General features: G+C 43.7%; 1 protein-coding gene across 1 annotated transcript in view; it reads left to right on the forward strand.

Moving 5' to 3' along the window:
* The window catches only part of MGA (MAX dimerization protein MGA), a 190418-nt gene continuing 174945 nt past the window's right edge, over window positions 1–15473 (forward strand). The window contains exon 1 of the mRNA XM_082387791.1: window positions 1–15473. This exon is cut by the window's right edge and continues 14781 nt beyond it. The gene's annotated coding sequence lies outside the window, so the exon portion shown is untranslated.

The raw sequence follows: 15473 nt of genomic DNA on the forward strand, positions 1-15473 counted from the left end.
CCGCGCGCGGGGTCGCACGCAATTCGCTCTGCCCAAGCCCCGGCAGAGGCCTCTCGGCGGCCGGCAGGGAAAGGCTCCCGCAGGGTGGCGGGACACAAGCCCCTTTGTCCGCGGCCTGGAGGGGCCCCAGCTGCAGGCCCGGGAGCCGAGCGCGGCTGCGGTGGCCGGAGTGAGCGCTCCCCCGCCCGGAGGTCAACGGTTGGGTGCTCCCATCCCGCAGAGAACATTGCACCGTCTCTGAAGGCCTGCGTCTGGCAATAACATTTTTTGTTAAAGCTGTCTTAAGTTTGTCCTCTCCGGCGGTAAAATTTAACTCAACAAGGATTGACTTGGCCGCAAAGAATATAAGAGAACTGTGAGCACAGTTCTTTTTCGCCCAAGAAGGTCGTGCTTTAGGAGACAAGGAAAGCGTTACGAAGTCGGTCGAGAACGAGCTAAGGAGAGTGGGGACGCTAGGGCAGGGCAGAGGAGGAGAGAGCTAGGTGGGCGGAGCCATCCCAGCAGAGTGGAGGCCCAGGGTGTCCTCACCGGGTGGCTGGAGGTGTGGGGATGCCACACGGAAACAAGGTCTGCAAATGCTTACTGGGCAAAATGTAACTGGAGACTCCCAGAAGATTGCTAGAGCCTGTGGACAAGAAATACTGGCTGCCACTTCAGTAAACTACAAAGGTTGCCCACTATCAAGCCATTAGCCACTGGAGCCTCTGCTCCTAACCCCCAGGGTGCACCTGGAGGGGAATTCAGGAGGGAGAAAAACAGGATGCTAGCCCTAGATAGTTAAGGTGCATATCAAAGGAATAATTTCAGTGAGCCCAGATTCTTGCATCTTCCTGTACCTAGAAAAGTGCTAAAATCATTAACTTTAGAGGTCTGTTTTTTTGTGATTAGCAGTGATTTTTGATGTTCGGCTACTTGTAGTTTTTCAGCAAAGACTCCTATATATCGTGACTGCTCCCTTACGTCTTTGGTAAGTTCCTCAGAGCTATGTGAGAGGAGAGGCCGTCTCCCAGGCTATAGTCCACAGTAAAATCCCCGAATACAACATAACTTGCAACTCTTAGGTTGTGTGTTTTTTTTCTTTCGACAAGCCCCAAACCATAACCCAGTTCAACAAACAATTTTTCAATATATTTTTAAAGATTGGTAGCAGTCTTTTATTAAAATGAAATGTTATATTATGTAAAACATATAACATGTAAAATGGATGAAAATAATAAATGTCATCCTCAAAACATTTAAATCTTCATTTGTTAGGAAATACTTTCTTGTTTGTGACCTAGAGGTACCTTGGTCCAACTACTGAAATTTACAAATGAGAAAAAAAGGAGAGCCAGAATCATTTGTTACTTGCTCAGAGTTTTATGGTAAATTACAGCATGTATTTCTACCAGCACTATCTCTCATTACTCTCAGTTGCAAACTTGGGATGAGAAAAGTGTTAAACCTTATGGAAATTGAGGTTTGCAATGCATCAGTAGTGTCTTCTAGAAATACATTGAATATTATTGGAACTGTGCTGCCTTCTTCTAATTCTATTATTTCTTTTAATCAGATCATGGGTCCTCTTTTGATAGCTGGAAACTATTTCAAACTATAATCATTGTTTCTAACACTCTGTTCAAGCATTTACTCCAGACTAGGCATTCTTCTTATACCTTTGTGAACTTTATTATTTTTAATCCTCAAACTATAATATGTCCTAGCTTATTTAATAAACACAACAGTTTGTTTTTTAAAGAGTTTTACATTATTAACGTATTTAATATTCTTAACAATGGTTTGGGCTGGAGACTCTTATCCCCATTTTTCCCAATGAGGCACAGAAAAGTTAAGTGACTTTCACATGCCCTTGACCACAAATCTATGCTGTGAGAATTATCCCCATACTATCTATGAAGAAAATGAGGGCGAAAATAATCCCTCAATATTTTTTAAATTAGAAAATATTTCTAACACTCAGAAAAGTATTGAGACAAATACAAAGCTGGGTGTGTGTCCATCACCCAGCTCTAAAAGAAAATAAATCTCAAACTTTTTCCATATTTGACTTTTTTTTTAAAGAAATAAAACATTACAGATAGCGTTGAAGCCCTATCCCCACCCCCATGTACTACTTCCTGATCCCATTCCCCTTTCTCCTTCCTCTCCCCAGATATCCGTTATTTGAAACTGGTACTATATTTATCCTCCCCCCTGCATGTTTTATACTTTCATTACATTTACATATCCATTAACAAAATATAAGTACATACGATTTATTTTTTTAAGACATCCATTTTGATGTGTAGGTCTAGTTCATTCATATAAACTGCTGTACATTTTTCCACTGTATGAACACAACACAATTCTTCCGTTCTCTATTGATGGACAATTAGTTTCTACATTTTTGTGTCAATAATTTGAACGTTGCAATGAACATTCTTTTTAAAATATTATTTTTAATTTTTAATTTTTTAAAATTCATTTTTATTGGAGTATGGTTGCTTTAAAACGTTGTGTTAGTTTCTGCTGTACAGCAAAGTGAGTCAGTTATACGTATACATATTTCCCCTCTTTTTTAGACTTCCTTCCCATTTAGGTCACCACAGAGCATTGAGTAGAGTTCCCTGTACTATATAGTAGGTCCTCATTAGTTATCTGTTTTATACATAGTAGTGTATATGTGTCAATCCTAATGTCCCAATTCATCCCACCCCCCCTCTTCCCCCCTTGGTATCCATAAGTTTGTTCTCTACATCTGTGTCTGTATTTCTGCTTTTCAGATAAGTTCATCTGTACCATTTTTCTAGATTCCACATATAAGCGATGTTATATGATATTTGTTTTCCTCTTTCTGAATTACTTCACTCTGTATGACAGTTTCTAGGTCTATCCATATCTCTTCAAATGGTACTATTTCGTTCCTTTTATGGCTGAGTAATATTCCATTGTATATATGTACCACATCTTTATCCATTCCTCTGTTGATGGACATTTAGGTTGCTTCCATGTCCTGGCTATTGTAAATAGTGCTGTGATGAACATCAGGGTGCATGTATCATTTTTTTAATATTTATTTTTTTAATTTATTTATTTTGGTTGTGCCAGGTCTTCGTTGCAGCGTGCAGGATCTTTGTTGCAGCATGCGGAATCTTTAGTTGTGGCATGGGGCCCATAGTTGCAGCATGCGGGCTCCTTGGTTGTGGCATGCGGGCTCTAGTTCCCTGACCAGGGATTGAACCTGGGCGCCCTGCATTGGGAGTGTGGAGTCTTACCCACTGGACTACCAGGGAAGTCCTGTATCTTTCTTTTTTTTTTTTTTTTTTTTTTAAAGGAATTAAAAAAAATTTTTTTTTTCTTGTATTTACTTTTGGCTGTGTTGGGTCTTTGTTGCTGCGCGAGGGCTTCCTCTACTTGTGGCAAGCGGGGGCCACTCTTCATCGCGGTGCGTGGGCCTCTCACTGTCGCGGCCTCTCTTGTTGCGGAGCACAGGCTCCAGACGCGCAGGCTCAGTAGTTGTGGCTCACGGGCCCAGTTGCTCCGCGGCATGTGGGATCTTCCCAGACCAAGGCTCGAACCCGTGTCCCCTGCGTTGGCAGGCAGGTTCTCAACCACTGCGCCACCAGGGAAGACCCCCGTATCTTTTTGAATTATGGTTTTCTCTGCAATGAACATTCTTGCTTAGGTCTGTCTCTTACATGCACAGGAAAATTTCAAGCTGGGTCTTAGGAATCTCCAACTCTGCTAGATATTGCCAAGCTCTCTCTCAAAGTGGCTGTAAAACTAACATTTTCCCCAGCAGTGACTGAGAGTTCCCATTGCTCCACATTCCCAATAGTACTTAAAAAAATTTTTTTAACAATCTGATGGGTGTAAAATGATATATCATTTTTTAAAAATAAATTTATTTATTTAATTTATTTATTTTATTTTTGGCTGTGTTGGGTCTTTGTTGCTGTGCGTGGGCTTTCTCTAGTTGCGGCGAGCGGGGGCTACTCTTCATTGCAGTGTGCGTGCTTCTCATTGCAGTGGCTTCTCTTGTTGCAGAGCACAGACTCTAGGCGCGTGGGCTTCAGTAGTTGTGGCACACGGGCTCAGTAGTTGTGGCTCATGGGCTCTAGAGCACAGGCTCAGTAGTTGTGGTGCACGGGCTTAGTTGCTCTACGGCATCTTCCCAGACCAGGGATCTTCCCGGACCAGGGCTCGAACCTGTGTCCCCTGCAATGGCAGGTGGATTCTTAATCACCGCGCCACCAGGGAAGCCCGATATCTCATTTTTGTTTTAATTTATATTTCATCAATTACTAGTGAGCATAATTTCAAATATTTATGGGACACTGTGTTTTTCTTTAATTGTCTACAGCAAACTGTCTTTTCCTGGTTGCAACTTATCTTTTGTACAGAAGTTTGTCTGTTTTTGCACAGAAGTTTAAAATTTTAATCTAGTCAAATGTATTAATGTTTTACTTTATAGCTTTTTTTAAAGAGGATTTAAAAAATTTTTTTATTTTATTATTTGGCTGCGTCGGGTCTCAGTTGTGGCACGTGGGATCTTCGTTGTGGCATGCGGGATCTTTTGTTGCAGCGTGCAGGCTATTCATTGTGGCACGCGAGCTTCTCTAGTTGCTGCATGTGGGCTTCTCTATAGTTGTGGCGCACAGGCTCCAGAGTGCGTGGGCTCAGTAGTTGTGGTGTGTGGGCTCTCTAGTTGGGGCACACGGGCTCAGTAGTTACGGTGTGCTGGCTTAGTTGCCCCGCAGTATGTGGGATCTTAGTTCCCCGGCCAGGGATTGAACCTGCATCCCCTGCTTTGGAAGGATGATTCTTAACCACTGGACGACCAGGGAAGTCCCAACTTTATATCTTTTTGTGACTTGTTTAAGAAATTATTTCCTACCCCCAAAGTTGTATAGATATTCTCCTACATATTCTTTGTAAAGTTTTAAAGATTTTCTTTTTAAATCAAGGTCTTTATCTGGAATTATATTTGTATATGGTATAAGGTAATTTATTTTTTCCTCCTATGCCTATCTAATTATCTAGGCACCATTTATTGACCAGACAAGGACAGTTCAATTAAAAAAAAAAAAAAGGACAAACCATAACTATAGCCTGGGGATGGGTCAGTAAAGAGAGTTGGAGAGAGCCCAGAAGAGGAGAAGTGGTTCCCAGGGCCCAATCAGGTCCAGTCTGGGCTCAGGTGCTCTGCCTAGATGGTGCTGCTGGCTGTGACCAATCCCAGGCATCAGAGGGGGATTTAGAAGAATCAGACTGGAGTTTCCCACCACTATGGCATTTCTGGCCCTTGCCAATCCCAGCCACTGGAGGAGGGCACATCACAGCATGGGACTCCCTGGCAGGTGCAGGGCCTGGGGCAGGGAGCTGCCTTGGCATGTCTAAGAGCAATATTAACATTATGACTTTTTCCAACCATTTTCCGTAGAGCTGATAGCTTCATAGGACTGTCTGCCAAGTTTTCACAGGGAAGAGTTTTTCCAGAAATTCTGACATCTCACCAAATATCCAGCCCACAAAATCTGTTTCTTTCTCATAGTCTGCCTTACCAGTAAGCCGAAACCCTGTATTTTAGGTTCTTGTTATGGTAGCAACTCCACTTCCATGTAGCAATTTTTATATTAGAATACAGGGTAAATGGATATAACAAAGAGAATACAAAACACAATGGCTCAAACAAAATAGTTTCTTTTGCTCTCATCCAACTATCTAGAGGTGAAAAGTCTAAGGCTAGTAGGTAGCTCTCTTCCAGAAGCTTATTTAGTGATCCCGGTTCCTTCCATCTCATTGTCCCACATTTTCCTAAGGGTTTGTCCTCTTACATAGAGTCAAAGCTGAGTTACTCACACACTACCTTCTAGCTGCCAGTCTTTATGTCTGTGTCTCTCGGTTTCTTTTTTTTAGTTATCTGAAACTCTTTTTTTGGTTGATTTCTCAGAAATAACTCATAGAACTCTCAGGATGAACAGTAGTCTCTGAGTGTTTGCAATATTCCTAACAGTTTCTCTACAGCCTTTATACTTGAAGATAAGTTTGGCTGGATACAAAATCTGTGTTCACATTTTCTGTCTTTGACTGTCTTAAATGTTACTCCATTGCTTTCTGGATAAAGCAAAACGATATAACAATACAATTTTTTTCTCTTGGTCTTTTTTTGCCTGATCCCACACAAGTCTTATAGCTGATAGGATTTATTCTTGCCTGCCTGCATTTGTGGGTTCAGAGGAATGCTTTGCCACCTAGGTTTGTGGAGATGTTATCCATGGGTCTTTGCTTTACTACCCCAGTGGCACTTTGCTGCTTTTGTAGTCTTCCTCCACTCCACTAATTTCGCCATATATTGTTTTCATTATCATCCAACCCTAAATCTTTTATTTTATTTATATAAAATGTCCTTTATAACCCAAGTAAGCTATCTCTCTGGCAGCTGTCAGGAACTATGTTTGTCAGTCTCATTCCTCTAGTGGAGAAACTGTCCCAAGCCCTGGCTTCAAGCACTAAGCCTGACTCTAGCCCCTGACCCAGACTGGATCATTTTTTCCCCCAAGTGCCTGGCTGCCATCCCTGATTTCTACTAGGATTCTTGCAGCCTTGAGGCTTCAGTCCTGCTCCTGACTTCGTGTTTCTATTTAGTTCAGAGCCACAGAGATGATAATCTTATTTTTGAGCTCAGCACTATCATTTTGGTGTTTTCTTTTAATGTTTTATCTATCCCTGCTGTGTATTTTGAGCAGAGGGAGTGCCTAAAGAGTGAACTCACAGAGCCATCTTGACTCAAAGTATCTCAAAAAAACTGTTTTGAATGCACAATGAACTGACAAGGCACTACGAGGTTACAAAAATAAGTAAGAAGGGCTCCCACTCTCAGAGAGATTAGAATCTAGTGAAAGAAGGTGATCTGTAACATACCACCATAAGAAAGACTGAAAACCACTCTGTTGGAAATGGTCAGTAGAGCTATGTCACCCACAAGAAGAGGCAAGGACTTGTGAGTGAAGGCGACAAGGAAGGCTTCTCAGAGGAAGTAGCTTTGAAATGGATCCTTTAGGGATGTTGTAATGGGAGTGTACATGTTGGTTCGGTGACCTCATCCTTAGAACTGGGGCACAGGGTGCCTTGGTGGAGTGTGGCAGATGTGCTGAAAGAAGATCCTGGAAGTTAGTGCACAGGCCATGGAGTTCACACGGACTCAGCTCCAATCACGGTTTTGCTGTTGCCTAGAGGCATGAGCCTGGGCCATTCACTTTATCTCTCTGAGCTATAGAAAGGGAATAGAGTGTCCCCTGCCTCACAGGGCTGTTGTAAGGATAATTGGTGGTAATATATATATAAAGTCATAGTAAACTCTCAAAAAGTGGTAGCCACAGCTATTAGGTTATGGGGGGCCTTGAATGTCAAGCTTTAACTTTTTAAAAGCTTTGTTGAGGTATGATTTACAATAACAAACCGAGCATTTTGACTGCCACTCACTGGTCCTACTTCTGCTCTCTGGAGCAGCCTCTGGAATATTACTCAGACTGCGCTAGCCTCTGTGATAGGCAGAGTAATGGCTCCTCAAAAATGTCTATTTCTTAATCCCAAGAACCTGTGAAAATGCTAGCTTGCATGGCAAAGGGGAATTCAGGTTGCAGATGGGATTAAGGTTGCTAATCAACTGACCTGGAGATGGGGATATTATCCTGGATTATCTGTCAGGCTCAGTGTGATCAAAAGAGTCCTTATGAGTGGAAGAGGGAGGCAGAAGGGGGAAAATCAGAGATGGTGTGAGAAGGACTCCTTGTCCATTGCTGGACATGGCTTTGAAGATGAAAGGGGCCATGAGCCAAGGAATGTGGGCAGCCTCTAGAAACTGGAAAAAACAGAAATTGGATTCCCTTCTGGAGCCTCCAGGAAAACAGCCCGGCCAACACCTTGATTTTAGCCCAGTGAGACCTACTTTGAACTTCTGACATCCAGAACCATAAGATAACAAATGTATGTTGTTTTAAACCACTAAATTTGCTCTAATTTGTTACAGCAGAAATAGAGAGCTAATACAGTCTTGAATAAATACTTGTTGACTAACTGAATTAATAAATCAAGAACAAGTCTACTACCTTTTTCATATAATAATCCTTCTCATTTTGGAGGAGAGAAGATTTAGTTTGGATGTTATCTCCCTGTAAGGTTCTTACATCTTAACATGAAATTCCTGGGGTGGCGCTAAAGTGATTTTGAGGTTGACTGAAGAGTGCTATAGACTGAAGGTTTGTATCCCCCCAAAATTCATACGTTGAAATCCCCAGTGTGAGGTACTGGAAGGTGTGTTCTTTGGGAAGTGATTTGGTCATGAGAGTGGAACCCTTGTGAACGAGATTAGTGCCCTTATAAAAGAGACCCTAGAGAGCTCCCTTGATCCTTCTTCCATGTGAGGATGCAGGAAGAAGACAGCTGTCTGTGAACCAAGAAGTGAGCCCTCACCAGATACCAAATCTGCTGGTGCTTTGATCTTGGTCTCCCAGCCTCCAGAATTGCGAGAAATAAATTTCTGTTTTGTATAAGCCACCCAGTCTATGATACTCCGTTAGAGCAGCCCGAGTGGATTAAGACAAAGAGTTTGAGATCATTCCAGATTGGATGCACCATTGATATGGTAATTTTTTAAACTACATTCCTTTTGCTACCACTCTAGGTGGACCAGCAGAAGGCACGCTGACCCCCACAAATCAGCAGCCTTTCTTTCTTTTCCCTCCAGGTGACTTCTAGAGCAGCGGTTCTCAGAGAGGCAGAGAGAGGAACATACCAGAGTCAGTTGGGAAACTTTACAAACTATAAACGCCCACAACACCTTCCTTTCTTGCCTACCCAGGGGAATCTGCTATGCTTTTTCCCCACCCTCCAGCCCCTTGAGAATCATTGTCTTAAAGCAAATGCTATGTGAGCAGAAAGGAGAAGTATACACATGGGGGATACACAAAGGGGATTCTTCTGAATTAAAAGAGATCTCATTCCCACTTAGAGCTTGTTCTAACTCTTATCCTTTGACTATGTTCAAGCTGTTGACCTTTTTCCATGGACAGAGCTTTCCCAGAGCATGCAGAAGCCCCAGAAAGACTGAGTTTCTTCCCTTCTGTTTTTTCTGTGTCACCTCCAGTCCTGGGAAGACCAGGTTCTACTACTGGGGTTGCCAGGATCAGGACTTCCTTTCCTGGGCCCTGTGTGTAACTCCTCTGGCTTGAAATATTCTGTCTGCAGCCCCTCCAGTAGATCCTAGTTCTGTTAAAACAAAAACAAAAACAAAAACAGAAACCAAACAACCTCCAAATCTCTAGATGATCTTTAGGTTTCTTCTTAGCTCTGTGATTTTGGGTCTGTGCTGCCTCCACCATGTTCTCCAGCCAAATTCCTAGAGTAATTCCGTGGATGAAGAAGTCATTTCTCTACTGGATTGTTCTAACCCAATCTGCAGCTTATTTTCTCCAGAAAGTCCTGCTGTCAGGATGGCTGCCATTTTGCCCATGCCCTGACTATGTAATTTGCCTTTAGGGGTCCCAGATTCTTCTACTCTCATTATCAGTTGGGTAAGAAAACTTTTCTCCCCATTTGTCTTTTAGATTCTCTTTCTCTCAAATGCTCTGGCACTTCTTTTTATTTTTATTTTTTTAAACTTATTTATTTTTATTTATTTATTTTTGGCTGTGTTGGGTCTTCACTGCTGTGCGCGGGCTTTCTCTAGTTGTGCAGGCGGGGGCTACTCTTTGTTGCGGTGCGCGGGCTTCTCATTGTGGTGGCTTCTCGTTGCGGAGCACAGGCTCTAGGCACGCAGGCTTCAGTAGTTGTGGCACGTGGGCTCAGTAGTTGTGGCTCACGGGCTCTAGAGTGCAGGTTCAGTAGTTATGGCGCATGGGCTTAGTTGTTCCGCGGCATGTGGGATCTTCCCGGACTGGGGCTTGAACCCGTGTCCCCTGCGTTGGCAGGCGGATTCTTAACCACTGCGCCACCAAGGAAGCCCAACTCTGGCACTTCTTCTGCTCCAACCCTAAGGCTGGAGACTCAGGGCTGGCTTATGGCTCCCGCTCCTGCTCCTGCTCGTTCACTGCTGCAACCCCTTTGCTTAGCTGCAAATGTCCACTCAGATTGCGGTGAGGAAGGGGAAAATGGGCTCCATAAAGGACACATTGTTACCTTTTATAATGCTATTTATTTATTTATTTGGCTGCGTCGGGTCTTAGTTGTGGCACGCAGGATCTTTAGTTGCAGCATGCGGGATCTAGTTCCCTGACCAGGGATCGAACCCCAGCCCCCTGCACTGAGGTTGCGGAGTCTTAGCCACTGGACCACCAGGGAAGTCCCTATAATACTATTTTAAAACAAAAGTTAAAGCAGAATATAATCGGCTCCCAGCACCAGCAGGAGCACCTTTCTCCACAAGGAGAGGATGTCTGCATGTGCTCATGTCCGTTGTGCTAGACTCAGGACAGCATTTTGGCGCCATGCAGGATTACAAATGTGTGGATGATGTGTTCAGCCCAATGCTATCCCTCCCTGAGGTCCTGGGGTGTAGAGGAGCTTCCCCTGAAACTTATGTCTTTCCGGCGGGAAGCTTCTGGTCTGTCCCCTTCCCCACTCCAAGGAGTGGCTTATGTCTCTCCCAGTCTTCAGGCCCGCCCTCATGTTCCTTCCATCAGCACCATCTGAGGCAGCTCCTGACTATGCCCAGGGTTTCAGGACCCTTGGGTGAGACCATATGGGACTCCCTGTAGATTTAGGTCACATTCCACCTATCAGAGGTCCCAGATTCAACCTGATTCCAGAGTCCATAAACAGCAATTCAACATTTCTAGGGGCTTAAAATCAATTCTGCCATTTTATCGTTGGGCCAGAGATTTTTCTAGGACCATCTGGACTCCCTGGAGTTGCTGCCAGTAGGACAGCAGGGAAACTCCAGAGCCGCCCTGGCTGACTGGCCCTAGGATATCAGCTTGGTTTCCTGTGATGTCTTCCACTCACCAGGTCAGTCAACTGTAGCCTGTTCCTTGTGTTTCACAGAGTCCTTACGGTGGAGCTGTTTGGTTTCTCCAGGAGCACAGGAGGAAAACAGTGAGGAGGAGGAGTGGGGAGGGAAAGACTCATGCGAAATAGGGAGAGGAAGTGAGTGATTCTGAGGAAGGAGAAAAAGGCAAACAGCAACAGCAGCAGCCGCAGGAGCAGAAAAAATTGGGAGTGTGAGGGTGGGAGGGAAAGACAGAAAGGCAGGGTTCTGTTCAAGATAATATTAACCCGAACTCCTGGTTAACAGTTTTTAGTGACTCATTAAATATGCATAAGAAAGTAAAGAGGGAAGCTTGCAGTTTTAATTAAAGATAAAGCCAGTGTTTCCACAGCCCCCATCCCTGGGAAGAGCTGTGGGCTAACTTCCCAGGTTTCCTCTGCAGCATTGTCTGGGAGTTCACAGTCTGGGGACTAGTAGAGCTGAGTGGCTTTGCTGCGCTCCCCTGCCCCCAAACTGTCAGAGGCTCCCCTACATCATAGGGTTTGAGATGACAGAAGATCTTTGAAGGCAGTTCACTTTATCTCTTTCTTTCTTTCTTGAGTTTTCCATCCTTTTATTCTGCTTTGTTTTCTCTTTTGTCCTGCTTGACCCTGGATGAGTCACTAAACCTTTCAGAATCTTCTGCATCTATAAAATGGAGATAAGAACACTTTCTCTGGCCTTTTCACTAGAATGCTGTGGAGATCAGCTCTCATTTATAAAAGGGCTTTGTATATTGCAAATGACAACACAAGTGTTAATTGTGATGGCTGTAACCTAGGATGGAATTGCTTTCCCCAACACACAAGCTTTCCATCCCTCAGTATGACTGTTAGAAAGGGTGCTATTAGTACGATTTCAGAACTTCCCTATACCCTAGGCCAGCAGGAAATGTTAATGAGAACTTGGAAAACAACTGCTGGATCACTGGGATCAACATGAAGTCTGTCTTTTCAGTGGGTCTTGTTTTCTGCTCTATGGGCAGTGATCCACCTCCAGTATTCAAAACTCACAGTTTTGCTCTCCCTTCATTCAGTTACGCCAGTATTCTAGGACCAAGTTCCCTAAGAGCTATGGATGCAGACTCTGCATGTCCATTTAGAATAAGTCTACTTGGGCCCAGAACACCTGGACCCCATGTAAGTACTGAGTGTGTGTGTGTGTGTGTGTGTGCGCGCGCACTGGTAGGGGGATGAACTTGAAAATGCTATAAGAATAAATAATGGATGGGACTTCCCTAGCCGTCCAGTGGTTAAGACTTCGCCTTCCAGTGTAGCGGGTGCAGGTTCTATCCTGGTCAGGTAGCTAAGATCCCATATGCCTCACAGCCAAAAAACCAAAACATAAAACGGAAGCAATATTGTAACAAATTCAATAAAGGCTTTAAAAATGGTCCACATCAAAAAAATCTTTTTTTAAAAAAAATAATGGAGTAGCAAGGAGGGCCTTCTGTGTGATTATGGTGAGATAACTCTAAACCAATAGGAGAGGGGAACGGGAGAGATGACTAAGAGAAAATAAGAGCCGATCTCTGGTAGAGACATAAGGATCGGAATCTATGTAGCTAAGCAGTGACTAAGAGGGTATGAAATGCGACATAAAACTCAAGAGGGGGTTTTAGCCTGTCCAAGGAGCAAAAGGAATGGGGGAAAGACAGATTTTTAGAATCTGTGGGTATCTTCTTGCTCCGCTAGGAGAGGCAGGATCTTCGTGGGGCTTCAGGACTATATAAAGTCTTCTCGAAAAGACTTGCAGATAGCTTAAGGTCAGGTGGCATGATCACAAATTATCCTCAATCTGTGACTTACTTGCACGTGTGGATGCATAACATCTAGCTCTGATTCGAAAGGGTAATTAGAAGACGATCTTCTGTTATAAGACACTGCTTGCTTATGTGTGAGGAGCCCCAGGGACTGTGGCTGGATAACAATTGTTAGCTATTAATGCAATGGCTTTGACAGCCTAAACTCAAGTCGGCTGTAGTACAGGTGCGGCTGATCTTTCCTGAGCCTTTAAACAGTGCAGTTAGAAAACCTGTAGCCTTCTCTTCCAGGAAAGGACTAGATGTTGCCATTCATCACTCCGCTTATGTCTGTCCACAAAGAATGAAGAAGCAGGTCAGAGCTTACCCATCAGTCCTTCTGAACTGACCTGCACTGGAGGTCTCTCAATTGCCACAATTTAGCTCTCTTTACACCTCGCTACAAGGAATCAGTCTTCCCTCCACATCCACCAGGAGGAAGCAGAGAGCAGACCCGCCTGGGTGATGGCAGGGGCAGCCTTGCTTCACAGGGGATTGTAAAACTCCCCCCACTTCCTTCCTCAGACAGCAAAGGCAGAGGTTAGTGAGCATCAAGTTTGTTTCCCAGAGTGGGGAGGAGGGAAATGCGGGAAGGGAGACAGCATATCAAAACGCACTTCCAAAACGAAAATCATTACTGTGGCACATGGTGCTACTGAGGGAGAGGTGATGACAGCCTCCTCCCATTTCAGGAACAGTTCCCAGAGTTGTCTGTAGGCGGATTCACATGACACATTCTTAAACCCAGTTCCATTCTGCGCTGTTTGCTCCTTGTTCACATCTCAGGAACAATGGATCTCTCCATCTTTGCATCTGAGTTTGATTCCCAATTGGTTGTCTAGCTAAATATCCAGGCTGCCTTGCTTATATGCATTTGTGCCAGTATTTATCCTTTTGAGTCATGAAACCTCATCAGTCCAGCTCTACTTGTGCATGGGAGCTGGAATACTGACTTGTGTGAATGTCGATACTTCAAGAGAATTATAGTTAGGAAGTGGGGTGTTCTTCACAATGTGAAAAAATACTAATACATATTGCTGGAGGAAATAATATCAGTGATGCAAATTTGCCTGGAAACTATTCTAAATCCAATTTGCCTTTCTGTGACATTTTTGACTGATGTCTCTATACCGAGGAGGTTTCTGGCTTTTTAGTGCTGCTGCTTTTCTGTTCTCACTCCTCTAAGAATCTTTGCCAACATACCACTGACATTTGAGGAAGAGAATAGAGACAATTTGGCTTCTTGTGAATTCTTCTGTTTCCTTGGTGACGTAAATAATTATGGAACATATAAAAAGTTTTTATCAAGTTCAAATTTGGTTTTGAAAAAGCAGGTTTGTTACCTGTGGTAAGGGCTACAGGAACAATCTCAGCAAGAAATTTTCTGTTCCTTTTTCACTCACTTTAAGTTAGAAAATCTTTCTTGAATCATAGGGCCTACTGAGATGCCAACTTAATGCCAATATAAAGTATGCACTTTATAGGTTCAGTAAAGCTGCCCAGGTGTGTGGTTGGCTTCGGGCCAAGTCTCTGACAGAATAATTCTCTGCCATCTTCGGCTTTACCAGGAGAATCCTGTCCAATGGGCAGACCCAGAGCCCAGGACCTTGAAAGGAGGGGCTGAATCACCTAAAACTGAGTGAAGAATTAATCATATCTCAATTGTGGAGTCTTCAAGTGGAGAGGTTGTCTCTGTGGGGGAGAGATGGGACTGCTGCTCTGGAAGAGGTCTAACTTTTTTTTTTTTTTTAGAAGAACATTTTTCTTTTTTTATTTAATTTAATTTATTTATTTTTGGCTGCGTTGGGTCTTCGTTGCTGTGCATGGGCTTTCTCTAGTTGCGACGAGCGGGGGCTACTCTTTGTTGTGGTGCGTGGGCTTCTCACTGCGGTGGCTTCTCTTGTTGCAGAGCACAGGCTCTAGGTGCGCGGGCTTCAGTAGTTGTGGTGCACGGGATTAGCTGCTCCGCGGCATGTGGTATCTTCCCGGACCAGGGATCAAACCCGTGTGCCCTGCATTGGCAGGCGGATTCTTAACCACTGCGCCACCAGGGAAGTCCCCAAAGAAGTCTAACTTGAATCGCATTCTCAGTAGCATACTTTTCACTTTGACTCTTTTAAACTTTCCTAATGTACTTCAGGTCCCCAGTTTCCCTTTTTCCTTTCTTTTCTACCACTTCCTCCTTTAATCTTGGCAAATCACCTCACTCCCTTCCTACGTCACAGGTAGAAATATAAGTTCTATCGTCTATTACCTGCGGGAACTTATTGAAGTTATTTCACTCCTCAGTGACTCTGCTTCCTTCACTGCAAAATGGGAATAACCACAGTACCTATCTTATGAAGTGGTTGTGAGGATTAAATGAGTTAATATATGAGTTGTTTAGGCCACTACCATGGTGAATGCTTAGTAAATATTAGCTCTTAATATTACTGAGAACACAGAGGCCAATGACATCCTCCATTATCCAAACTCCTCTTCACCTAAAAAAAATCTGTCACTATCCATCACTGCCTTCCTCAGAGTAAAAGACTGTCTTATTTTCTTTTTTTTTTTCAATTAATTAATTTATTTATTTTTGGCTGCGTTGGGTCTTCGTTGCTGCGCATGGGCTTTTCTCTAATTGTGGCGAGCAGGGGGCTACTCTTTATTGCGGTGCGAGGGCTT

This window comes from Balaenoptera borealis, assembly GCF_965194805.1.
Source record: "Balaenoptera borealis genome assembly, chromosome: 3".
Lineage (NCBI taxonomy): Eukaryota > Metazoa > Chordata > Mammalia > Artiodactyla > Balaenopteridae > Balaenoptera > Balaenoptera borealis.